Source organism: Pezoporus wallicus, unplaced genomic scaffold (genome assembly GCF_028554395.1).
Source record: "Pezoporus wallicus isolate ANWC-B61680 ecotype Strahan unplaced genomic scaffold, APGP_CSIRO_Pwel_v1 contig_16, whole genome shotgun sequence".
NCBI lineage: Eukaryota > Metazoa > Chordata > Aves > Psittaciformes > Psittacidae > Pezoporus > Pezoporus wallicus.
In genome coordinates this window covers 1,753,439-1,778,839 of record NW_026641478.1, presented here as the reverse complement: position 1 = coordinate 1,778,839, position 25,401 = coordinate 1,753,439, and the positions used below count along the sequence as shown (strand labels likewise).

At 36.6% G+C, this 25,401-nt stretch overlaps 1 long non-coding RNA gene across 1 annotated transcript; it reads left to right on the top strand.

Annotated features, from left to right (window-relative positions):
* The first annotated feature begins 11,246 nt into the window (after positions 1-11,246).
* Positions 11,247-21,582, top strand: LOC130607176 (uncharacterized). The gene is made up of 3 exons (XR_008974173.1): positions 11,247-11,306; positions 18,065-18,171; positions 21,432-21,582. It is a non-coding gene; the product is annotated as an uncharacterized LOC130607176 (long non-coding RNA).
* The last annotated feature ends 3,819 nt before the right edge of the window (positions 21,583-25,401 follow it).

The following is a 25,401-nucleotide window of genomic DNA, read 5'->3' as shown; positions in this document are numbered from 1 at the left end:
CTGCACACCTTTTTCACCATGCAACTCTTTTCCTTGGGCTCCACTCTGGTTTCTAAAATCTGATAGAACTCCTACAGCGCTGGTTATAGGGTTTTGTGGGAGAAGGATTTGGTCAGATTTATTTCAGATTCTTTCTCCAAATGTTAAAATTATATAAAATAAAATCAAGTCCAAATGGCTTTTATAAAGCTGATTTAAGAATTTTTGAATGGTGTTGTACCTGTAATGCAGATTTTAACCATGTTCTAGACACAAATAATAGAAATCATCTAAATCATCTCTGCTTACATATTTCCTTTAGAAAACATTTACTGATTATACCTGACTTGTTTTTCTATGTCACTGTGAAGACAAAGCAAATGCTGATTAAAGCAATTAAAACTTTCCTTTGTTTGCAGAAAGAGATGTATTCAGATATGGCTCTTTTCTTTGTAGACATCTTAATAAGCACCAGCAGATTGAAATGAAATCTGTCATCAGTTATATTTTTTCTTAGACTGTCTACTTCACATACATATTAAGAAAGATTTGTTACCAAAGCCTCCTTATATGTTTTGTATTTGTTGTTGTAAAATGGTAAATGTTGAAATAACACTAGATCTATCAATCTGCTAATATAATGCAATACATCTGACAGCTGAAGAGAAGAAAAAAAAATGTAATGACATATAGTATTTGGAGTAGTGCATTTTTTCGTTGTTATAGTTTTCTTCAAAAACATAACTGTGCTGTTTGGGTGTCTGCCACCGTGGAGGGATATAAAGCATTATTGTAGATGGAGGATTCAGCTTTAGCAGAATATAAATTAACTGCCTTGTAAATATAAACATCAATTAAGTTCTGTCACTTGTTAAATATTTATTTACTAAAATGATTTAAGCAGAAAAGCTTGCTGAGGGGAAAATTGTCCGCTTCTATCTATACACTGCCGGTACCTCTTAGGAGCCTGCTTTGTTTCTTTTGTTTCTTTATTTATAATCCCTTACGTGTGGTTGCAGAGGTTGCTGTTTCAAAAGCTGAAAATTTAAAGTGCATTTCTCACCAACGTTGAGCAGTATAGGCATGTAACTCCCATTAATGCTAATGGGAATTAAGCAGATAAATACTTTCTTGCATTTGTGGATAAGTGGACTTCTGTTTTCTAAGGTGATGTAGATTTTATCTGTGCAACTGGAACATGAAAGGATCAGAGAAGTGCTTAGGTACAGAGAGGAAAAATAAAGCATCTGGAGCATATTTATCCTTTTATTCTGATTGTCTCATCAGACTAAACTGTCAATAGCTTTCAAAGGATGATTAGGCTTACACAAACCCCTGTATGAACATTGTGAATTTGCATGGCCCTTTTACACTCTTGGGTAGATGATATATGAAGAAATACTTATGATACTCACTAGTCCCTTATTCTTTCTCATATTAACAACACTGTTCAAAAATGGGTTTCTCGTCACTTCTATTGTCGTAAAACACTTACATCAGAATAGAGTCTCATGAAAATCAATGTTACAGAATGAATCATTTATACCACTGAAATATCCACATGGTATTTTTTCCTCCCCAAAAGAATAATCCTGTTACTGTCATTTGCTCTTTGTGTTACACTGGATCCCTTATTTATTTGGCTAAGGTAGATGAGAATTATTTCAATGAGAACCTAGATATTTTTAAGACATGTATATATAAATGCAAAAAAAAAAAAATATTCTGGAAATACAAAGTGATTGGAAGTAAATGGAGCCCCACAATGACACTTTCTGGTTTATGAGTTAACTTCATTTCAGATCAGGTTTAAAATACAAAATGCCTCCATCTGATGTATAACAATGAGTGAAATCAGATACACAGACACTGAGAAGTTCCAAGCAAGCATTAAAACATTAAACTTCATGTGCAGAAAGCCAGTTCTTTAGAGCCATGTGGAAATTTTAAAAGGCAAATCGTATTTTTTAAGCCTTAACTAAGTTCAAGTCTAGGCACATACTTATTCCTAGATTTACTTTTTAAATATCTTTTCGAGTACACCTAATCATGTCCACACAGAACCAAATTAGTTTGTACAATCCACAGCAAAAACTTTAAGTGGTCACTGTTAAAAGGCCCAAGAGGTAGGTGCCTAATTGCCATAAATGCTAATTCCCAGACGTTCTTTTTGCATTTCCAACTGAATTTTCAATAATGATAGGAATCAGACAAACCATTTCAAAATCCTAATCAAATACCTTCTCAATGCATTCATAAAATGAAATGCTGATACAGCACATTCTATTTAATTGAGATACACTTAAACTAGGAAGTCCACTTAATCAGGATGTCTCCCTGGAAACGATTTAAGTCCAATGATACTTAATGGCAATGACTACTGCTTAATGGGGATGGCAATTCTGCTTAGTTGAGATTTCTTCCAGTGACGTAGTAGTTTACAGCTGTACCCTTTTAAATAACTTTGACTTATTTTGTTACGCTTTATGTTTTACTAAATGTTTTACTAAATGTATTTTAAGTAAGCATAATGAATTGCATGGAAAAACTCTTGAAAAAAAATGTTAGCCTGTGTAGGAAACAAGTCCTTACAGCATGAAAATATCTACTGGGGGCAAAGTTTGTCCCCTAGGGGATATTTTCATGTAAAAACTCTAAAGCAAGTATTTTTAATGGAAGAGGGCTCCAGAATTCAGTTCTGAATCTAGATCAGTATCATCTGAACGTTTGAGTTTCAAAAGTGCTCGAGTCCCATCGTCATTCTCATGGCCCTCCTCTGAACTTGCTCTAACAGCTACATATCCTTTTTAATGTTGAGGACACCAGAACTGCACACACTGCTCCAAGTGGAGCTTCATGAGAGCAGAGTAGAGGGGCAGGATCACCTCCTTCGACCTGCTGGTCATGCTCCTTTTGATGCAGCCCAGGATACGGTTGTTTTTCTGGGCTTCAAGGGCACACTGCCAGCTCATGTTCATTTTCTCATCAACCAACAACCCCGAGTCCTTCTCTGCAGGCCTGCTCTGAATCACTTGTTTAACATGTTTAACATGCTGTTATTCAGTGAAGACTGGTGTGCAACAGAAAGGGGATCAACCACCTGAATAATGGGTAGAGTAGAAAACCTCCTGGATGGATATTAAGGAGAAGCAAAGTAAGTGGGAGAGGGATCCAAACCTTTCTCCAGACTAGTCACATCTTTAACTACATCATGGAAACAAAGTGGAATGTAATGTGTCTCTCAGGGGTACCTAATATAGCAGCTGTGTGGAATTGCTAATGAACTGTATATTTGATCTGCATGAAAGGCCCCATCACCTACACTACAAAGTAATTGCATGTTGAAAACGTAGGTGAGATTATCATTGTACTAATGGTTGAGAAGCATAACTGTTACTGCTTAACAGGATTCCTGTGCATCTGTATTCAGTACTCCAAAGCTTTCCAGACTTGGTATCCAGAGCGTGACTTGGGATGAGGAACCATAGACTCAAAAGTGAGTCAGTGGGATTTTGTTAGAGCAGCTCAGGCATAGAAGGTTATCATGACTGTAGTGATAGGACAAGCAGAAATGAGTTAAAACTTAAACAGGGGAAGTTTGGATCAGATAAAAGGAAGACATTCTTTACTGTGAGGGTGCTGAGGCACTGGAATGGGTTGCTCAAGGAAGTTGCGAATGCTCCATCCCTGGTGATGTTCAAGGCCAGACTGGACAGAGCCTTGGGTGGCATGGTTTAGTGTGAGGTGTCCCTGCCCATAACAGGCGGGTTGGAACTAGATGATCTTAAGGTCCTTTCCAACCCTAACTATTCTATGATTCTATGATTCTATGTTGAAAAGGGGCTTCTCATCTAGGGAACAACTAGACACCAAAGTTGCAGGAGAAGTTACTAATTTTGAAAAAGCACTTTTTCTATAGTGGGCTCCGTATACTGAAGAAATATTCCACAGCTATGACAGTTGATACACGTATTCGTTCAGTTTTAAATCTAACCTGCTTAAACTTTTTAAAAACCTTTGAGTAGATATAGTGGGTTTACGAAAGTATGAAAGTTTATGAAAGTCATAATGCTGTTACATTTCACAACACTGTCTGCATATAGCTCTGCAATTGGTGTTTAGTTATCATCTTCAGAACTCTGTCCACCCCATACCCTGTCCAATGATAAGAGTGCAGGTAATGACAAATTTCATGTGGTTGCTTTACGATCTGCAGAATAACAAACAAACTTGTTATGGTCTTTAAAACAGTAAAAATGCAATCATGTTTTACTTAATACTGTACTTTTTTCCCCTATTTCCTATTTGGTAGCTGCATTACAAACACTTAAAGGTGAAATTTAAAATATGACATTCTGTCAAGGCTACAAAAATCCTGAATAATCTGTAGCAAATCAACAACTTCCATATCATCAGCAAAGGAAGGTGGTTCAGACTTGTTGAACCCTAGTTATTATAGGCTTGAACAACTCCTGATATAGAGGAGAGATATGCATGATTATGCAGGCAAGCACAAGTTAAGTAAGGCTGACTCCTGCTCACTGCAAATCTAATTGACAATTTTGTTGCCCTTCTCTGGCTATTTAGGAAGAGTAGTGAGGTCAATGGTAATGACATGTCTCATGGTTGGAAAATGCCACCCACTTGGTTTCTTTTTACAAGGCATTGATTTCAAACTTCTAAGCTCAGCTTTCTTACAAAGAAAGAGGTTTTAAAGACTCCTGTTGAGTGAATTTTCTGCTTGTGAAAGGTGACTGGCTGTCAACTGCAAAAACTGAAATGCTCTGTTTTCACAGAGGAGATGCTGTACCTTGCATTCTTTATTTCAGTATTACACTGGCAGTTCAGTGTGCATTTCCTCATGTTCACATATGTACTTAAACCTTGATCTTGTGGGGTCATTCCTAGGCTGAAAGTTTCTATACCTTAGACTAATTCTGGAGACTTATGAAAAAACCCAGCTACTGACATTTGCCAAGACTGCTAAAAGATTTTTTCAATATTGCTTATTCTAAAGAAATAAGAATATAGTTTTTTTCTTGTTGTGATCATCATGATTAGCAAAAATAAAGCAGAATGGAAACAGAAATAGGATAGAAATGATGCAGTCAAGCATTCCATCTGTGTAAACAATTGTCAGAACTAACATACTCAAACAAATGAGTCTCCTACTGCCCTGCAAACTGGGAAAGCTCCTTGAATTCATGTAGAATAAAATTCTGCTTATTAAAAAAGAAATTGAAATGGAAACAGTTTCTCTAATGCAAAAAAAAAAGTAACAAAATATGTCAGTTATAATTCAGCCATTAATAAAATTTTCTAGCAAATATTCAGTAACAATGAATATTTGCATACATATACAGTTAGTAGTATTTATAATCTATATGATGCCAGAGGAATGAGTTATTCCTCATTTGCTGAAACTAGGCCTGTGTTTAGGAGGGACTTAAGTGTGCTTTGCTGCTACCTAACATACATGAAGCAGATAAAAGATAAAGGTGTTAATTTTTTCCCTAGTCAGAATACATTAACGAAATAGACTTCAACCTTGGCATTTCAATTGTTGTCTTAAATCCTAAATAACTTCACTACCTATGGAGAAGTGACTATCTCAGAATACTTCTCCTATAGTAAGGTCAAACCAATGGATTTCATGCCCTGACACTTCAGATTCGGGTGACACTCAAATACTCGTGAAACTTTCTTATTTATTAAGAACCTGATTTTTCACTATTGGTTATTTGCAACCATAGAATCATAGAATCACAGAATGGTTAGAAGTGGAAGGGACCTTAAAGATCCTCTAGTTCCAAATCCTCTGCTGTGGTCAGGGACATCTGCCACTAGACCAGGTTTCGCAAAGCCCCATCCAACCCACCCTCGGACACTTCCAGGGATGGGGAAATCACAGCTTCTCAGCAACCTGTTCTGGTGTCTCAGCACCCTCATAGTAAAGAATTTCTTCCCAATATCTAATCTTGATCTCCCCTCTATCAGTTTAAAGCCATTCCCCCTTGTCCTATCACTTTATGTCCTTGTAAAAAGTCCCTCTCCAGATTTCTTGTAGCCCTCTTTAGGTACTGGAAGGCTGCTGTAAGGTCTCCCCTGAGCCTTCTCTTCTTCAGGCTGAGCAAGCCCAGCTGTCTCAGTCTGTTTCCATAGGAGAGGTGCTCCAGCCCTCTGATCACATTCATGGCCCTCCTCTGGAATTTTACCCTTCATAGAGCATTGGACAATTTGTGAGCAGTGGTGATGAACTCTGTATTTCTTCTCAAAGTACGTGTTTTACAAACATATGGTTATGTGTAAGCTAAGTGTCTGCTAAAGCAATTGATGGAATCTAAAAGGTGGCTAAAGGCAATAATTGGCAAAACATGTTTCTAATACCATTTAAGATGCCTCACAGTATCTGAGACAGTCACATGTGGTCTTATATAAGGCACAGAACCTATGGGAAACATACATCCTCCTGGAGTGTCAGAGAGACACTGGATGGAGAAGTTAAGCCATTTCAAATGGTACTATTATTTCTGTTTTGGTAACAGAATTGCACTGTTTTGGGGAGAGCGCTAGGTCTTTTTGAGTAGCTTTCCATTGCCTAGAACATAAATTCAGACAAATTCCTCCAATAATGACACCTACATTTAGCCAGATAAAGTCATATGTCCACCACCTGAAGCTAATGTTGGGTGTCTAAAGTTGAAATGTCAAATTCTCATATACTGGATGGTCTACAAGGAGTTTAGAACCATGTCTGAGACCAGTTAGCAAATACGATTCCTGGCAGTAGATAAAATGAAACATAAGAGGAGTGAAACAGTCTCTCAACTTAGTTCCCTTACCATGGCATAAAATAAGAATTCCAGATCACCTGAGAACTCACAAAAGTATAACTTTTACCCTTTGTTTACTTTCCGTATCCCATTGAGTAATTCCATACTCCATCTGTAGTGGGTGGAGGTGCTGTAGGTACTGCCAAAACTTTTCTTTTTGCAGAAGGGTTGAATTCCTGTCTCTGTACCTGCTTCTCCTCGTCCTATGAAAACATTTAGAGGATTAGCAGTAGTAGTATCTTTGCCTAATACCCTATGGGTCCATGATACCTGGACATCAGTAAGGCCTTTTACATTGTCTCCCATAAAGTCCCCATAGACAAGCTGTCGATGTACAGGCTGGATGAGCAGTGAGGTGTGTTGAAAACTGCCTGAACAACTAAGCCCAGAGGGTGGTGATCAGTCTAGCTGGAGGCCAGTAATCAGCAGTGTATGCCACTGGCCAAAACTGAGTCCATTCTTGTTCAATGTCATCGTTAGTGATCTGGATTATGGGGCAGAACACACCCTGAGCTGACAACACCAAACTGGGACGTGTGGCTCTTACACAGGAAAGTTATACTGCCATCCAGAGGCACCTGGACAGGGTGGTGAAATGGCCTGATGGGAACCTTATGAAATTCCACAAGAAGAATGCGAAGTCCTGTACATGGGGAAAAACCTATGCATCATTCTATGGTGGGGGGGGCACCCAGCTAAAAAGCAGCTTGGTGGAAAAGGATCTGAGGGTCCTAGTGGACATCAAGTTGAATGTGAGCCCGCAATGTGCCCTTGAGGCAAAGAAGGTGAATAGCATCCTGGGCTACATTAGGTAAATTATTGCCAGCAGGTTAAGGGAGGTGAACCTTCCTGTCTACTCAGTACTGGAGAGGCCACACCTGGAGTGCTGCGTGCGGTTCTGGTCTTCTCAGTACAATAAATACATGGACACACTGAAGAGAGTCTATAAAAGGTCCACTAGGATGGAGCATCTCATCCAGGAGGAAAGGCTGAGAGGTGGGACTGTTTAGCCTGGAGAAGGCTCGGGGGATTTTATCAACGTATATGAATACCTGAAGGTCTTTCAACAATGCACTAGTTCCCTGTTGAATCACTCTTTACTCTGCCTTTTGGAGCATGCTTGTAAGTGCTAAAAAACTTATATTAATAAACATTAATAATTAACACTTGCAAGATTTCCTGTTTAAAGTGCTTAAACTCAGCTCTTGCTTTACATAAAGGTAGGTGTTTATCTGCACTGCCATGGGGAAAGAACTATGACTCAGAAGTTTGCAGTCATTCCCTTGAATCTCTCTTTTGTTATCCTTTTTTACAGTCAAACCAGCCTTCCCAGCACAAGACCAGTAAACCCCTGAGAAGACATAGCAGCTTCTCCACTCTTTCCCAATTCATTCTGACCTGATCCTGGTAGCCGGCAAAGGAAAAGCAGGAGTTCTGAAGAGCCTTAACTAACTACCCAGCCAAGATAAAAAGGCAGTCTGCCCATTTTATTCACTGTGTGTTTCCACTGCATAGAAAATCTCTCTTTAATTTTAGCACTGTTAAAAAAGCAACAAATTACAGATAAGGGTTCATTTTAATTCTTAAATCCAATGAAAACAGTCTCCTATGGGTATTCGACAAATTAGCAAACATTTAATTGAAAGACAGCTCAGAATGCAGACGTGCCCATAAGCACCTAGGAAAATTCAGGTGCCTCCAAGGTTCTGTGCCAAGTAAGGAGGGGTTATCCTATTATTATATAGAATAATAGAATGCTTATTTTATATGTGCAGCTCTGCCAACTCTTCTTGTACATAAAACCCCAGCCCTGAGGTCATGTGGATCTGCTCAGATTTCATTTTCAATAGAAAAAGGAAGTTTCTAGCATCATAGTTGAATAGAAAACTTGAAACAAGAAATTTTAAGATCTAAAACCAAACAAAAAAATACATATACACATAAAAAATATATATACACATACTTATAACTTACTCCTGTTATTAAGACTGTTTTCTTTAAGGCCATAGCTTATTACCAATGTGCCCTGGTAAACCTGTAGCAATCAGGTTTTGGTACAGACTTATATATGTATATATAGCTTGTTGATGAATGAACTTCAACCCATGCAAAAATTAAATATTACCTTAATAAAGCCATGAAAATCTTTCTCCAAATTGCAGTTTCCTAATGTGTTACAGATACATGTTTTTGCCTTTACTGATGTGGACACCAAAATCTATAGGACTCCCAGTATTATAAAAAGAAGCTAGTTTAAGATTTCATTGTTGGAGTCTCTCAGAACCTCATCTAACTTCAGGAAATAAAACCTAGGCTGTGCATTTACTAAAATGAAAAAATATATAGTCTACACACATTATTTTATTGTTTAAATGGTTCTCATTCATGTTTCATTTCAATAATATTTCCCCAGCTTGTAAAGCTTATGTTACATTGAGCTCCTCTTTAAATTCACAATGCATAAAACTGCCAGGTGGCCTAATAACAGAGTGCATTAACAGATTGAACTATAAATCAGATGGTTGTGTTCACATACTGTAAAAACACCACCATTTTCTTTCAGATCTCAGTTTGTACACAGATTCCTCAGAGTGTGATTGCTCTCAAATATTAAAAAAGCCCATATAGCTCAATTTTAACATTAAGATTGATTTTATATTTCAAACATAAAATTGTTCTCTTCAATCCTACCAGAAAATGTACACAAAATATGATCTAGTTTTGACACAGGAATGAAAGGAATGGAAATACAAAAATGGGAGTTTGGTGTTTTCACTGATGCCATAGTAAGAATATGACTCTAAACTGAAAGTACAACTTGCACCCTGTGTTACCACTGAAATGCATATGACTTAGAAGAACTAAACCTCTCTAAAAAGCATCAAAACCAATCATAGGTTAAGAATAATCTGGTGAGGGGTATGTAATAGTTTCTGGTGAATGCACTAGCTGGCTTCTTAAAATAACGTTTTCAGTGAGTTTCCTCTAGGTTTCCCGTACTAAAACATAGTAAATTTATTTCCATAAGATTAGAAATATGGAGTAAAGCTGAAAAAGGTAACATTAAATTTTACAAAACTTTAAAAAATTAGAAAGGGGTCACTACCTTTTTTTTTTGTAAATATACATATCTTTTATACACATCTAAGTATAGAAAAAATTTAAAGCAGAAATTATATTTTTCTGATAATTCGTTTCTAAAAGAAAAAAAGCAACAGTGAAAGCTAGCAGTTGAGATTCATAAGATCATAGCATAATTCATGTTGCAGGAAAACTCAGGAGGTCATTTAGTCCAATCTTCTGTTCAAAATAGGGTCAGCTATGATGAGGTCAAACCAGGTCAAACTCAGGACTTTATCCAGTTTGTTTTGCTTCAAAACACTGGCTACACCATCTATTTTGTCAGCAGCTACTATTATTATTATTACAATATACTTATGTTAGAGTTGTGGCTAAGAGAGCTAACTGGGATCATTCTAACTGCTAACTTCTGAATAATATCACAGAATCTCATCTCAAGGAGCCTGCAACCTAAGAAAAATAAGTATATAGAAATACCAATAAATATATGGCATATTTATGTGCCAAGGCATGCGAGATATCTCTTTTGAGAGGAAATATTTAGAAAAATAAAGGAATCACAAGCTCATTCAGTAAAAGAAAATTATTTTCATTGAGTGAAAACTATAAATCTATACCCCAGAGGCTCTCATCAAGCTGAAATTTGTCAGAAGTAGGGCACCAGAAAATAAATGACAGTGAAACAGTGTAATAGCTCACAACGCTAAGATACAGTCTGAATATTTCCTTTATATAGAGGGGATATATATTAAATTTTTACTTTGTATAGAGGGGATATATCTTTCTATATGCCTCTACAAGATACAGGAAAGACTGAATGCAAAAGAAAACAAAAACAAAACAAAACCTGTATTCATGTGGATTTTAGAAAAACAGATCTTACAGTTTCTTAATGTTTAGTGAGGGTCTATATAATCTCTCAGTCAAAGATCAAGGAAAAAAATTAAAAACATACAGACAACTTCAGAACAATATCATTTTCAAGGTGCTAAGTAGTTCAAATTCTATGACTTACCACTATATATTTCTTTTGGGCTTGCAGGAGAGAGAATGGCATGAAAAATAAAAAATAATTGAAGACAATAAATATCTTTGACATAGATGACCAGTTTGGTCCTCACAACCCCTGAAATTCTACCTCAACTTATTTTTCTTAAATTTTCCAGAAGCTGTTTCACATGGGAATATTTGTTCATGTTTTATCACAATGAAGAAACATGCATCACAGTGTTAAAGGTGAAATCAACTCCCAACATTAACACCATAAAACTACAATGTTGAAACCCCTTTGTAGGTGCTCCTACAGTTAAAGGCTATTCTACACAAAAGGAAGTTCGTGTCTGTTCATCCTGTGAAATCCAGAATGAGATTCATCTCACTCTACCTTAGACATTTAAAACCTATTTTCTCAAGGTGCATGTACATAACTTAGCTTCTCACTTCGTTCCTGGGTCTCAGTTCCTTAATTTATCACACTACTTCACTCCTAAAACTGGGGGTTTTGTTGACTATTTATTTCCCTTCAAAACAAAACAGGCTAGGTTTTGGTGATACTTTGTGTCAGTAGTTATTCTTGAAAGATAGACTAAGCAAAACTGAGCCAACCTCAACTTTCTCTGCCATACACAGTTCCAAAATTCTTCCTCAAACACTGGTTTACAGCCTCGAGTCAGGCCTCAGGGTATGAAATGTACCCTCAGTTTCGTGTTATAAACACACTACCATGATAACCAGAAACACAGGTTTCACATAATTTCAAACTCTTTGAAATAGATGAAACAAAAAATTAACAATAATGTTTTTGGTTTGCAGGGGTAACAGTCAGGGAGGAATAGGATCACCTGTTACCAAGTGTTTTGTAGATGGAAACAAACCATATCAAATGAGTCTACCCATGATGAGTGTGAGAGTGAATCTCACGAAGATGAACCACTTATACCACTTGGCTAACAGTACTCAAGAGCAGACACAGATGTTAGGAATATGTATAGCATTGGTCTAAGTTATAAATTCTGGCTTCTGTTACCCTCAATGGAATATATTCTGGTCAGCGTAGACTTAAGCAATTAACCTGTAAATTCCTAAATTGGATTAGATCAATCCCATTATCGGTGTAAATCATCATAATATAAGGAGTATGCACCTTAATGAATATAAAGTAAACATTGAGAATTAAAAATATATTTTAAAATAGATTTACATAGTAAGAAAGTTAAAAATTAAATAGAAGCAACAGGTGAGAAATAAGAGATGCAGAAAAGCATAGAATTGCTGGCTTGGGGACTGTTCTTGCAACAAGCTGTTGATTCTTATTCTTTAAACCCAGCTTTATTTTGTTTAGCAGTTCATACTGTTCTGGCCCCCAGTGTCTTACACCACCTACTTAAAGGCATTGTTCTACAAACCTTACATTTTAAATAAGTGTTTCCAAACCTACTATTCAGGCCTAGGTCACACAGCCACAGGTTACAGAATGTGCTCTGTCAGTCACTGCACTTCATTTTTATGAGTGACAGAGAAAATTATTAGGGAACTGGGGTGTGTATCTATAGCATGGACAGGCTAATGTAACACATGAATGCAGAGACACTGTCATGAAAAAAAAAAAATATATATATATATGCTTTTGCCCAAAAGATCCAAGCCTAAAAAGAGACACCAGGAGCTGAAGCAATCTTACTAAGTGATCCTAATACAACCACCAAACTGGGAAATTTGAGTCATTGTTTGTACAGCTACCCCATAGATGCACACCTGCCCTCCAAAGGATTGCAATTTAAATGCTTTTACTCTCACAAGGTCAATTGTGGTTACTTCTGTTGTTGGGACCCTGGAGCATGGGTTGGAACAGCACAAATGAATCAAGCCTATAATATGCAGGCTTCAGCTCTTCACCATCTGACGGTACACTGTTGACATCTCTCCTTTAGTTCTTAAACAAAGAACACTCCCATATAAAAGAAATCAAGGTAAAGAAACCCCAACATTAGAAGTGAACATTAAAACGAATATATGATAACCTCAGAACAGTGATATAGTAATACACCCAACCCTGCTACAACTCTGGGGTGGGTTTTTTTCCCATTCTTATAACATCTTCACACGCCTGTGGCTTTTCACTATGATGTGGGAAAACTTTCAGGTTCAAAGATATCTTGCAACATACAACAGCTGATATTTACAGTTACAAGTGTGGCAAAGTGATGCCCTTTAGCACTACACAACATGAAATTTAAATAATGATGATCATAAGAATGCTTAGAACAAGGAAGCACAAAGGAAAGGAGTTCAATTAATGACTGGAACTTGCAATTACTCGAGCCTTTATAGAATTTTATTTCTTCATTTTAATTTGCATTTCTACAGTAACAAAAGGTATTTATCTCAGCATATTTACCTTGGTAAGGTATTTAAAAGTCCAGTTCATCTGTATACTCAAAATAATCCACATCCTCAGCATATGCTATTGATAAGTATGAAAATGAAACAGCAGCTGAAGTTCACATATTCTTCTAGGAAGAATATTAATTCTCTGATGTTACTCTGTTCTTAGCTCATCTAATCTCTTTCTCTGGGTACCCAAAAGTCCTAAACCTTTTCTTTTTCTCTTCAGAATCTGTAATAATTTCTTTTTAAAAACATCTAGGACTGAAATACAAAGAATCTGGAAAATAATGGGTGTGTCACGTTTGCTGTCCCACTAAACAGACAAAATAGCCTTGCAAAGTTAGCCAATCTAATGATGATGGAAGCTGGCTACCAATTCTCCTTTCGTTTCCACAGTTACGAGGACCAGTGGCTTTCTCCATGTTTTGCATTGTAGCACACAAGGCACACAGATGAACAATGCAACTCTAAAGTACGCTGAGGTGGTTGCTGAAATATATTTATGTTTCTTTTGCTTACTGTTTTCAACTAATGAATTCTTCTATCTAACATTCAATGCAAGTATTTATTCAGCTTCATTTAATTTCTTATTATGTCCCACTCTTTCGTCAATAGTGCATTTGAAGAGCATATTTTCAGTGCTCCAAGCAGTAATATTCTTACTGCTGATGTCTTGACAGAAATTGGGATATTGATACCAAATTGAGGTATTGATCCAAATTTGTTTCTTGCCAGTATGAAGTCAAAGAGACATTTGTCTCTTTGCTGCTACTACTGCTGTCTTGCTACTACTGCTGTCTTGTGCTGTACTCTTCTGGGCAAAAAAGACTTTTTGTTGCTGAGCCATAGAACAAATGGTCTAGAAATTGCCATGGAATTTTTTTTTTTTATGGATATTCACGATTTGCTCTCAAAGAACTATTCAGAGTTTCCTTTTGATTTCATGGGGAGATAGTATCTTCTAAAACACTCAGAAGAAGACAGGAAACTGACAAGTTTTAGTTGTTTTTGCTTCTAGATAAGCAAAGATCTGTGCACCCACAGCAATTCACAGCAGTCAGAGGTGATGGAGTCTATGTGTACCAACTTCAACCAGGAGGAACCAAAGTTGATGTGATGTAATACAATGCAAGACTGTAAATGTGCAAGTCAAGGCTCATACACATAAGAAGTGTCACAAACATCCAGAACAAATCATCAGATCCCATCTGACCTACTGAGATCTGGATTTTTGTCTGGTGTTTTTTTATTGCTGTTTTTTCAAGGTTTTTTTCAGAAAATGGAACAGGAAACAACGTAGTCAAGTCATGACAAACATAAAGAAAAAACAAACAAAATGTTTTGAAAAGGTAACTTAAAGCCAGAAAGCCTAGTTCATACAATCTAATGGATCATACAGTCTGCATGAACAAACTTTCAAACCAACTCTAGAGCAGGAAGTTGAAACTCTTAATAATGAAAGATTTAGAAGAAATTTACACAAAGCTGAAGGTAGCTGACAGAGAAATACAAGAGGATTTTCTAACAAGCAGCAAAACAAAACAGACATAATGCAGGAATAGAAGCAAAGGGTTATGAAAAGGCAAGCATCAGGAGATAAGAATCTAGCAAAAGGAAAGAAACTGAGGATATTGTTAGAGTCAAGCACATTAAAAATCAACTTGCAGGGGAAAAAAAAAGCAAGTACTAAAAAGCTATACATTCTACTAAAAATGGCATGACTGAGACCAGAAATGATCCCTCTTGATCGGAGGCTAAGGCAGTTGTAAGCCAGTGATGGAAACAATGTGCTCTAAATGCCGAATGTTAAGTAACAAAATACTAGTAAGCAAGATGGGAATAGGCTTTTCTTAGGAAAAAAGGTGGAATAACACTCAGAAATCTGTGAAAGTCACAAGCCTGTAGAATCAGAAACAACTAGCACAAATGGGTAGATATTATCTACCGTACACTTATTTAGTAAATTATGCAATAACAACTATTCACAAAGACATATGGACAGTAATCTGTTATGATCCCCAATTCCAGGAAAATGAACCTATAAAACCATCACCCCACCTGCCTACATAGTCATTGGAAAGAAATGTTATTACATAACTTCCTGAACAAGCTACCACCTCTGGAGGAAATACTACTAGCAGGAAAAAAATTACAAGGTTTCACAAGTGGGCAACATGCAACAGAACATTTTCAGGCTAGAATGTTCCTTTACATAGCTTCATTTTTTTCCCTTTGTAATATCCCATCTGTTTTTCTGGTGTGGGGGGATGTGTTATGAAGTCTTTGAGACAAGGGGAACTAAGAATAAACACATACAGTATACTCTGGTTTGCAGTCAATGGTGAGAAATAAGCAAATTCAGGCAAAAAAAAAAATATTTTCTAAAGCAACATCTAAAGTAGGTTAGATGTACAGTGAGAATCATGTCTCAGCATAGTTGATAACAAGTGACATGTGACCAAGTCAGACGTAACACATTTAAACCTTAAATGCCTAAATTAGAAAAGTAAAATCCACTCGTCCCTAATTTGTGTTATTTTTTAAGCTCGAACAGAACAGTTCTGATGTTTTCTTAAAGCTTCTCCTTCAATACATCTAAATGAACAGAATTCAACAAGCAAGCAGAATAAATGGTAAGGTCAAAGAGATGAGCTAGGAAATCTTTGTTAGCCATGGACTTTTGAAAGGCTGGAAGGGAGGAAAAGTCAGTATTTGTGGCATGGAAAAAAAAAAAAACAAACCCATGCATTTGTGTTTTTTATTTCTTTGTACCTCTGCGAGCCCCTTGCAGTAATCGTTATTGAAATTTGTCTTTTATTCTGCTGGGTTGAATTTATCAAGGAGTACAATGACATAATACTCTAGTTTTCATTTGAGCTCTGAGAAGAACAGCAGTCAGTATTGCATCAGATTGGCTCTTTACTGGCACAGAAGCCCTTTTGAACAACTGAGATAGTGTGTCTGAGGTAGTATGTCTGGTCTGACGCCCCATTGCAGTAATTGGTAAGATTAGGCTCTGACATAGGTAGCTGGTACAGGTGGCTTTCTCTACCATTGCCAGGCAACTTAAGGCTCTTGGGTTTGAATTGCTTTTGCTTTTATTTTTTCAAATGGCAAATATTAGGAATGTCTTCATTATTTTTGAACAGCACATTGTTGAATTTTTTCAGTACCCACTGAGTTACCTGTGTTTTGTTTACTCAGTTGCCTGTGTTTGCATAATTTTTCTATATGTTGACATATTAATAGTAAAATCTGTCGTATTCTGCATGAAGCTTATTTTCTCATAGTTGAAAAAAAGATTTCAGAATATTATGAAAATGACAGAGTAATACTATAACTAAGACTCACTGCATTATCATTAATCAGTGGAGATTTACATATGAATTCCTATATCACTGTTTCACATTCTGTCTTTCATAAAGGGAGTTACTATATTGAGGATTCTGAATATTTCTAGGGATAGGGACTGCTGTTGCAGAAGACATAATCTCATGGAGGGGGGTGTTAACACTTTTCTTACCTCTGTAAACTCTGTTGTGATGCTTAATGTATTGACTCTAATACAAATGTCTGTAAGAGATTGATGAATGCATGTTACCAAACATTATGACCTGTGCTGTATCATATCACCCTATTTATTCCTTTCAAAAGCACTATAGGTTGTAACAAAATACAGTCCCTCTTTAAAAGATCAATGCAGTGGAAAGTCACTGGAGCCAGACTGCAATAACTGCACAAGCCAACCTGGCTGAACTTGTTTTGTCTGAATGCTAATCAAATCTGTATCTTCATATAAACTTTTGTGCTTGCTTAGCCTTGTTTTAAAAACAACACCTTCTAGCTGTTGGGATCAAATCCAATTTTACACAATTTAAGGATGAACTACGTAAATATTACTTAGCATGAAGATGAAAAGTAGAATTACACTTCTAACAGGGAACATATTTATCCCAAAATATTGCTCAATAACATAACCGCAACTGTAATCATTTTAATTAAAAATGCTTTCTAATCTCTATGTGTTTTGGAATAAGGAAAGAAAATCTCTGCCACAACTATACATGGACGTACAGAATAACAACCATCTCCAGGAAGAAGACAATAATGCTGCTATTGTTGGTAAAAAGCACCAAAAGTTTGAATTGGAAAAAAGGAGTAAAATTTTTTTTAATGACTTTTTGATGATTGCAGTACCTAAGATTATTTCAAATATATGTTGAAACTAAGAACCTTCATTTCTAACTAACCAGCTTGGATTATGGACTAAGGCCTATCAACAAATCAGTCTCAGTGTCTCAGATTAAGGATCTCACAACAGACACTTGAAATCATTTCTCACATTAAAAAAGAAAAGAAAAGAAAAAACCCAAACAACCAAAAAAATCAAGCCTATTAAAATAATCTGAGACTGAACATGTTTTCATTGCATTTGGAAAGGTTTAGACATTAAGGATGCAGTTTAAGATGCAACTCAGCTATAATGTAGGCTATAGCGAAGGCTGCACTGTTAACATGATGAAATCCAGATTATTTCTCCTTATTCACACTGTATGATGAGAACTGAAAGAGTGAAAATCACCTTTGTCCAATAAACTCCATACAGCTTAGAAGTTAGCTGTTAAAACACTGTGCAGAGTACATCAGAGGGAAGGCCAAGCATCGGGTAGCTGAAATAAGAAAGAAAAGTAACCTTTAAGTGTCTTGTCTTTCATGTTAATAATATCGAATTTAGTGAGTCCTTCCCAATGTTTTACTTGCAGAGCAAATATTTTCTCTTGCAGTTATTGAACTCATAGTGTGATGTCAGCTAACAGAACCGTCAATTTCTTTAACTAATGAATAAAGATCACCAGAAAAGTGATGAACTGCTACAAAGTTTTAGAGGAGGGTGAGACAAACAAGTTTTTACATATAGTTCAGAGGTTATCTTCTGGGTTTTTTAAAGACAAGTCATGTGGGTTTGATTCTGGTAGATGTAGGCACATAGAGTAATTATATGCCTAAGAAAAGTTCCATATGATCTTAGTGAGACAATGTGGCAAAATTCAGCTGGCTTGGCTGGAGAATATTTGAGGTCTGGTTCTACAGAGAAAGAGAAAATTTGTTACTGTTTTTATTTTTGTTATGTTAATAATGATTAATAACAATTCAGAGATAAATTTTAAGTGTTACTGAATTTATCACTAATCTGGCATTTACTGTTTCAAGCAGCACTCAGTTGTGTGTTTTCCTTCCTGGTAAGGATGTAAATACAACAAGCAATGCACTTGCCAACTCTAACCACGATAGTTTCACAGAGATTCAAAGGGAAACAGTGCCTCATCTGCTGAGTTCTAAAAAGGAGTTCTAAAATTGGCATTCACCAAGTCTGGTGTATTTGAACATATACTGAGGCTTTCTAAGATTTGGCAAATCATTTTTATTTTTTTTTAGGATGGGTCAAACATAGAATGTTTTAATAATTAAGTATTAAGTGAAAAAAACCCTACAAAAATTAAATATCTAAACTTTTTTTTTTTTTGACAGAATATCTTAAACTTCTATGGTGGCTACCTGAATCAATATCAGTTCTTCCTTTTCTTACTTTCCTGTTAATTATTGTTTCACAATTTTTCTCCAAATATTTTAATGATGCACTGTCATCTGGTCTTGCTATAACTTAAAGGAACATATCCAATGTTAAAAAAAAATGTATTTACGATTAATCATTCGCGCATAATATCACATAACTGGCTTTAATATTATATGTCCTAATTTAAACTCCTCTGGATGTATCCTACTTTAATCTCTTGTTTCAATTTACCTGATCAAGAATTTATCTAGTTCCATACATCACAGCTCATGCTCTGCATGTGTTTTCCACTCTAGAAGGGGCACAGCATAAAATCTGCTACTTATTTCCAGTGATTGTATTAATTTTCTAACCTTTTACATAAACTGTTGGTTTGGTTGTTTGGTGTTTTTTTTTTTCCCTACCAGAGTCACTTGTTGCTATTTTGGACTTCTTGAGTAAAGCAGGCATTTATTTTAACAGTACATACAAGGTCCTTTGTTAATACCAATTTCTTCATGAAGGTTATGTACACTTACAAAAAAAGGGAAGTTTTGCCAGATGGCTGTAGGAATGAAAATATGTCTAGGGAAAAAAAAGAGGAAGTTAGCAAAACTGAAGTCCAAGAAATGTCAGTCTGCAGCTGAACATAATAAAGGGTAAATATGTAAGATACTTCTATCAAAATGAATATGAATCTGAATAAGCATTAGCTGGCTTTTTTGATGGATTGATGCCACAATGCTGAAATTTCATATACTTTCTGTATAAAATAATTATACTGTTAAAATACAGCTTTTCAGGATGAATTAGCCTGTGCAAAATCTACAGATTCAGGATCATATTTTCTAAAATGCCATTTTGAAGCCTTAACTATCTCTGAATATATCCGGGAAACATAGACAGCTAGGTGAGATCTCAGGATACAAAGACAGGAGAATATTGCTGATAGAATTATAAGAGAAGCACAAGCAGATTTGTGAAAGGGTCAGATTTTAATGATAGGGAAAATATGCTGGAATTTGATTGAGGCTAGTTTTGCTTAAAGGTAGAAGCAAATAAAATTCTTGATCAATATTTTTTAAATGAAAATGCTCAGTGTTAAGCAGAAGTAGCCCATAGACATGATAGCGACTTTCCAGAATTTAAGCAATAAGGTCCTAAGTGTACTATCAAGCACATACATACTACAGTGTGTTCAGTTAAAGGAGTGGTTTGCAGTGAGGCAATTTATCCATACTTAAAAGTTAGTTAAAATAGCAGAAGGAAGAAATTAAGCAAATAACAGAATAAGAATGATATGAAGTTCAATTGCTATATGGCTGGAGACTGTGCTACAATGCACATGTATAGGAGACAGTTGGTATGGTGTGCACAGTTTGACCTCCAGCATTTTACCACTTAAATATTAACCATGAAGTATCAAAGGTCTCTCTACATTTTTCTGTTCTTCCTCAGATTGACATCCAAGTTACTCTGTAAACAACCTCTCTTATCTCTAGGACAGTTCAAGTCAAATATCTTCTTTTCTGTCATATAGCCTAAAGTTTCAGAAACATTCCTTTTAGAACAAGAACAAAAATACAAATTTAGAGAAAACCTTATCTTGTGGTAATTCAGTCACATTTTCCCCATAAAATCAGAAATAAAGGCATGCACAAATCAGAGACCTTTAGCATGAGAGATGTGCCTGTAGAGTACCAAGACATCAAGACCTTTAGGGGAGAATGGGAATATAGTATTCTTCAGTACGAGAAAGCATAAGAAAACCTGACTGTATAACTTAGGACATTGCTCAAGTTGTTTATTTGAGAAAGCAGGTACTAAGAAAAAAGATCGAGACTTTTCCTCTTTGGTACTTTTAAAGTACCAAATATGACAGAATAATACGACAGAATATGACAGAAACGCAACAACTTTTGTATTCAGTGCTTTGAAATTATCCACCTGACCCTGATGACTATCTGATTAAGCCCCATGCAATTATTAAGGTTTATCCACTTCTATAAAATTCCTTTCTGTGTGACATTTAATGGACTACTATATATCATGTTGAGATATATTTAATCAGAAATTGAATGTAACAGTAGTTTTCTCTTGCAGTATAAGTTAGAATAGACACTTTTTTGGATTTCAACAAATGTTTGCATCGCTCATAAATTGTACTACCACTACAACAAAATAGCTAATCTGTCTCCTGGTACATAAAATTTCTGCAAAAGAACTGCTTCTTGATGCTTATGACAATACAATTCCCAAAAAAAACCTGTCAATGTAGCATGAGCAAAGCTCATAAGCAGTATCCAGAAGTTAATGGTTTTTATAGGCTGACTTGTGGAGACATTCTGAACTCAGTGACTATATTAGAAGCTTCATGCATGGACAAATTAAACTAACATATAAATTTATCAGCATACACATTATTAAATATTTCATAATTTATTTATAAACAATCTTTTTCTTTTCATAGCAATGAGATGTAAAGATGATACTGCAACATAGATTCCTTTCAATTTGTCAAACAATATTAATTGATCTTACGTGACTCTTGTCTAGTACAATATTTCTCAATTACCACCAAGACATTTTCTCTACAGAATGTCACACACTTTGACACGCATACCCCTGTGCCTATGAAAAATAATTAATGGTTAGTGAAAACAACTGGCTTATTAAAGAGAAAGAAACTTCTATTAAAAAGAATTTGGAGGCTCCAGCAGGACTTAAAAATCCACTAAACTAACCACAAAGTCTCAAGTTGGTTATATCATCTAATTTGTAAGTTACAGTTAAAAGTATGTTTTAGTAAGTGCAGTGGAGGTGTTTCTAATGCACTTCTCTTGAGCAGCCCTTCAATAATGATTTAACACATACTATAATAAAGTAGCTTGTACATGAATTTAATATATTTTATTTTATTACACTCTATCAATTTTCATCCTACTTTATCTTAAGAAACATTTTCTGCCCATAAGCATGATAAAATTGCTTCAAATTGATAGTTAAGGAGTACTAAGAGTATACATATGCTTTCTTCATCTGCTTTTAGTCAATAAACTAATCATAATCTCTCGCTGGTTAGGTGACAGTGCATTGCAACAGTGTAACTAATTTGCATTGTCAGCTCTATACCGAAGGGCTGCTACACTAAAGGCTAACAACTTTATCTCAAACAGTACTCCAAACTATTTTCTCTCTTATTACCCAGAAAAGAAATTCCCCCTGTGAATGTTGCCTCCTTCAGCATTCACTTCTCCTTTTCTCCTTTTCCTTTTTCTTTTTCTCCCCCAGCTTTACATTTTCACATCTGGAAGATCTTAATTTCCTATCTGAATTTTAGGGGGAGCTCTAGATGACTCTCAAGCTCACTTACATTCTTCTTATGGTTATGCCTACCTGCAGATGACAATTGCAGTTTTCTCCTCTACATAGCAGTCGCACAGAGGCACCTTCTATACGTGACATTTTCTTCAGCTGAGCTTATTCCTTACCAGTGTTCTTTGACACCAGATTTAAGTTTAAAATCAGCAGGATCAAAACTGAGTATCTCATCTCATTTTCCTTCTCTTTTCTTTTTAAGTCACTATGGATTGCTGCTATTTGTTGTTCTTTGGAGTCCCTAGTCCTTCTCATGCTGACCACCTTCACACATAGCAGATTAAAGGGCATAGCACTGGTGGTCTTTCTCTGGTATTTTCACATCATCTAACAGATGGGAGACTAGCACAGTGTAGAGGTATTCTGCTTTCTCATGCTAGCTACCCTAAGTACCAGTAGCAGTTAACCTGATATCTTGAAGTTTAATTTATTCTCCTTGATGCTCTTCATTAAATTCTGTGCTGTTAACATTATCTAATAAGCTTGTTTATAGTTAACTCGGATATTTCTACATTATACTTCAGTCAGTCGTGGCTGAGTGACAAAATGCTCTAAGTGCAGGCAATGTTTGCTTGGTTTCATTTTATATTTTCATAATTTATTTAATTGAAATTTTTTCTTAAATTTTGTAAGGTATTTGTATATCTCTGCTTTTTTTCACAACTAATAACTAACTTCCCTTTAGGTGTCAGTGACAGAAAGTGCAGAAGAGATAAAGCTGTACCACAAAAGGAAAATTCAGGAATTACAGTCTTCTTCCTTGCTTCTTGTGATATGGAGGTAAGAATGCAATATTTATGGATTGACCAGCAGCAATTCAAATACATATTATTTGCATATGAAATCTTTGTTTATAGAAAAACTGAAACAGCTTTCTGTTCATTTTCTTCAATTGTAAAAAATTATGTTATATGATTTCCCTCCTGGTCACATCACAGAAACACAGAATCACAGCATCAGAGAATGGTTGCAGTGGGAAGTAACCACTGGAGATCATATAGTCCAACTCTTCCTGATAAAGCAGATTCACCTAGAACAGGTTGCATAGGATTGTGTACAGGGGGGTTTTGAGTACCCCCAGAGACAGAAACTCCACAGCCTCTAGGGGCAGCCTGTCCTAGCACTCTGTCACACTCAAAGAAATTTTTCCTCATACTCATATGGAGCTTCCTGTTTTTCAGTTTATGCCCATTGCCCCTGGGGGTAGTGGCTGATACACCTGAAAGTTGTGCTGCCATTCAGTGGGACCTTGGTAGGCTGGAGAACTGGGTGGAGAGAAACTTAATGAGGTTCAACAAAGACAAGTGTAGGGTCTTGAACATGGGGAGGAAGAACCCGAAGTACCAGTACAGGCTGAAGGCTGACCTACTAAAGAGTAGTTCATCTGAAAAGGACCTGGGAGTATCGGTTGATGATGTTGACTATGAGCCAGCTGTTGTGCCTTTGCAGCCAGGAGGGCCAATAGTATGCTGGCATGCACCGGAAGAAGTGTGGCCAGCAGGTCGAGGGAGGTGATCCTCCCCCTCTACTCAACCCTGGTGAGGCCACATCTGGAGTACTGTGTCCAGTTCTGGGCCCCTTAGAGCTACTGAAGATGGTCCAGCAGAGGTCCACAAGGATGACCAGGGGTTTGGAGCATCCTCCTTAAGAGGAGAGATTGCGGGTGCTGGGCATGTTTAGTCTAGACAAGGGAAGACTGAGAGGGGTTTCATTGATGCATATAAATACCTCAAAGGTGAATGCCAGGAGGATGGTGCCAGAGTCTTTTCAGTGGCACCCAGCAACCGGATGAGGAGCGATGGCCATAAACTAAAACACAAGAAGTTTTACCCCAACATGAGGAAGAACTCCTTTACATTGAGGGTGGCAGACCACCGAAACAGGCTGCCCAGGGGCGTTGTAGGGTCTCCATCTCTGTAGACATTCAAAACCCACCTGCACAAATTCCTGTGCAACCTGCTCTAGGTGGACTTGCCTTAGCAGATGGGTTGGGCTAGATGATCTCCAGAGGTCCCTTCCAACCCTAATGGTTCAGGGCACCACTGAAAAGTCTGGCACCATCCTCTTGACACCCATCCTTAAGATATTGGCATGCATGGATAAGATCCCATCTCAGACATTTCTTCTCCAAGCTAAACAGGCCCAGCTCTCCCACCCTTCCATCATAAAACAGGTGCTCCTGTCCCCTAATAATCTTGAAACCCTCCACTAGACCCTCTCCAGAAGTTCCTTATCTTTCTTGAACCAGGGAGCCCAGAACTGGACACAGTACTTCAGGTGAGGCCTCACCAGGGCATAGAGGTACCTCTCTCAACCTACCAGTCATGTTTTTCCTAATTATCCTCATGATACCATTGGCCTTCTTAGCCACAAGTGCTTGTTGCTGGCTCATGGACAACTTGTTGTCCATCAGGAATCCCAGGAGCTTGTCTGCAGAGCTACTTTCTAGCAGGTCAGCCCCCAGTCTGTAGCATATCTTCCGCTCTCATTCAGATATTTTCAGTGGTTTACTAGTAGTCATAGTCTAGTACTAAATGTAAAAACTGGAAGCTAACAAGTGCATTTTAATGGTGTGTTATAGACATTAAATACATGATCATTATTATTAAGGGTTATGTTTTAGTTTTGCTTTGTTTCTGGGTCCAAAACTAGGCTGGGGAGAAGAGATCTGGGTGCAATAAAACTTTCCCAATGTTATATTCAGTAGATGAAGCATGTGTGAAACATTTATAGTAGTCTGGCTGTTTTGTTTTGGTTTTTTTTTACAGCCCATCAGGAAAGAAAGCAGGAAAGAAAACATACCATATGTACATCTGTCTGGAAAACTTTTGGTCCAAATAGAATATGGACCTTCAAAGTAGCTTAAAAGAGTCTGATTGAACAAGACTTCCAGGACAGTATTTTTTATTTCAATCTATTCACATCAATATCCTAAAATTTGTCTCTCTGTGAGAACTGCTGAACTGCTTGAATACTTGAATTTAGTCACTACTGTATTAACACCAGTTTACTGTGGCAGCAGTTTCCAGTGTGTTTACCTTCTTTTATAATGTACAAGAGAAATCTAATTGCCAAAAGAAAAAAAAGGCTTGTGTAACATTGAGGGCACGGTGAAGTCAATGAATCGTATAAATCATGACATATTTAGTAAAAATAATTTACTTTCTTAGTAACAGTTTTTACAGTTCG